This window comes from Chiroxiphia lanceolata, chromosome 13, assembly GCF_009829145.1.
Source record: "Chiroxiphia lanceolata isolate bChiLan1 chromosome 13, bChiLan1.pri, whole genome shotgun sequence".
Taxonomy (NCBI): Eukaryota; Metazoa; Chordata; class Aves; order Passeriformes; family Pipridae; genus Chiroxiphia; species Chiroxiphia lanceolata.
This window is the reverse complement of record NC_045649.1, coordinates 11,579,415-11,582,023: the sequence shown is the minus strand read 5'-3', so window position 1 is coordinate 11,582,023 and position 2,609 is coordinate 11,579,415. Positions and strand designations below refer to the sequence as shown.

The following is a 2,609-nucleotide window of genomic DNA, read 5'->3' as shown; positions in this document are numbered from 1 at the left end:
ACTATTTGAATCTAACAACATGGTTTCTGGCCAGAAAAAGCTCCAATTATTTTTAAAAATGTCACCTCATTCACATTCAATGATCACAGAAAATGGAAACATTTTAAGGCAGTAATTGTAAACATCTGCTAAAGAAAAAAAAACGAAAAACCATGACGTAAGACAGAAATGAGCTGCCAACATAAAGTATTGTGTGAACAAATCCACGGAAAAACACCAGATCTGCGGATGGGTTCTATGTGCACTGTGAAAAAATTGATGATTATAAAAAAGATTAGAACCCACCTAAAAATGTTTTATTCTAAGTCAGTCTGGCCGTCTACCAAATATCAAGGAATGTGGCTACACTTGCATTTCTGCAGCAGCTTGGCCCCTGCTGCTTTTCCTGCCCTGTTCCAAGAGAAGCGATTTGCACAGCACAGGTATTGGACTCAAACTGATCTTACAAGTTTTTCTTTTCTTTTTCAGGCTGGATCAGTTAAGAAAAGTCAATGGTGGTGCAGATGGTGATGACAGCTCATACAGAAATGCGCTAGATTTCTAACCATTGCCCATCGAAACACTGATTTCAGACTGGCAGGGCTGTAATGACAACATAAATGAAGGTAATCAGATCCTTCTGGTTTTAGAAAGTGTCTCATCACAAATCTGAGCCAAGAAACAAGTGGATAGCGTCTACAGATCTACATCTCGAGCAGCATTTAAATGATTGATCAACTGTGCAGGATCCAGGACGGCCTTTGTAAGATCTGTTGACTCCAGCATGGAGTAACAGAAAGACTGAGTAATAATCAGAATAGAAAGTAAGTGTGAATCCCCAGTTTTCCATGTATAGCTGTGCCAGTTAAGATATTTCCATGAACAACTCATATCTTGTATTATAGAGATAGAAATGCCCAGGGCCCTCTGGCCCAAGTAATCATGCACATTTCCTAAAATACAGCAGACAGCCTGGGTTGCTCAGGTCATCTTTCTCATGCCAAAATCATCACATCTAGAAGCAGCTGTTCTGATTCAAAATGTTTATCACCATCCTTTGGTAGAAGCTGCAAGGGGCTGACCAGTTCATTTGAACTGTTCCTGATCTATCCCCTTCTGTAACTGAGGAAAATCAGCCAGATCCTGTGCAGCTGGGGGCAGACAGGCTGTGCTTGGGCTAAAAGGTTACTGAGCACAGGTGCCTTGCACTGCCTTGCCATGCTGCTGCTTTCCCTGTCCACTCTCTGGTCCAACAGCTGATACTTATTATTTTTTTTCCCCTCCTTGTTTTTTTGACATAGGAATGTCTGCCCTTCTTCTGCTTCAGCACAGGGGGCAACACTGGTGAAAAAAATTTGCTGGCAAGGTAGTGTGATTCTTTGCTAGAGCAGCAATAACAATTGGAGTAAAAGGCAAACCATCAATTATTTTAAAAAACAGGCCCGCAATCTTTAGAGTTGATCAGAACTGAGAATGTGAATAAGGATTTCTGGGAAATGGAAGTTTCAGAAGAAGAGTCTTAGAGACTTTGCTGATTAGCTCTCTAAAAAAACCCTCTGAAATGACAAGAACAAAGTAGTTTGATGCCTGTGACTTGTTCTAGCTCATACTCAGGCTAAATTACAGGAGATTGGAACCCTGAAGGAAGACTGTTTGTGTGATGGGGGTGGTATTAATGTTATGTTTATTGTGTACTCTGAAATATCAAAATATGTATGTAGGTGGTGTTCCTGGAGGTTTTTTCCTGCGTGATAGCTAGAGATTAGGTATTGGAGGAATGAGGACTCAATGCAAGTTGCCTGTGCTCTGCAAGTAGAGCATAAAGACCAGTTTCCTTAAACTCCTGAGCAATCAAAGCCAAATGCTCATGAAAAGCATCTTTCTAAGGAATTTCTTGGAATATGGCACATGATTTCAGAAGATCTATGACAGAAGCTTTTTTAAGATCTTAAATGTATAAAATATTAAATGTGTACTTTCAAACTGCATTTGTTTGGTAGTTTGGTAATGGAGAATTGGGCTGCTGGTTTTAGCCTGTGGCCAGGAAGACAGTAAAAGCAGTATGTAATAATCAGAAAAGAACGAGCTTTTGACATCTCACAATGAACTGCTAGTATTTTTTGAGGAAAGTTATTTCATTCTTTTTATCTAGGTTGAAGAACTCAAATGAGACCTCTCTCCCAGCTCTGGAATGCCCATTGATAGTAGTTGATTCTGCATAAAGAATACAGGTAAAATAACATTTTTGTTTACCTTTAAGGAAATTAGAAATTCCAGAAGTGCCGTGAGACTAGAAAATCTTTTAAAATAGGATTATCATCCTGAATACTTGTAAACAATAGGAAAAAAAAATGGGGTTCAACCTACCACTGTAATTAAGCACCAGCCCTCCAGGGTCACAGTGTGCTGCCTTCAGTAAAGCCATAGGTCACAAGCCATGGGTTCCATGGTGCATTCAGCCTGGCTTTAGGCTCCTATGACTGGATCAAAATGCTTCAGTGAAATGATATAATGTATTGAATTGGTCTAAAGTCATCCTGTTGTTCAAAATTGGTTTTAAAATAATTTTGGCTTTTACTTGAAAGCTTTACATATGATTAGAAACCAACTTTCCAACATCTGATTTTAAT

At 39.2% G+C, this 2,609-nt stretch overlaps 1 long non-coding RNA gene across 1 annotated transcript; it reads left to right on the top strand.

The window, feature by feature from the left end:
• The first annotated feature begins 474 nt into the window (after positions 1-474).
• Positions 475-2,211, top strand: LOC116793465. The gene is made up of 4 exons (XR_004359495.1): positions 475-605; positions 1,173-1,177; positions 1,281-1,345; positions 2,132-2,211. It is a non-coding gene; the product is annotated as an uncharacterized LOC116793465 (long non-coding RNA).
• The last annotated feature ends 398 nt before the right edge of the window (positions 2,212-2,609 follow it).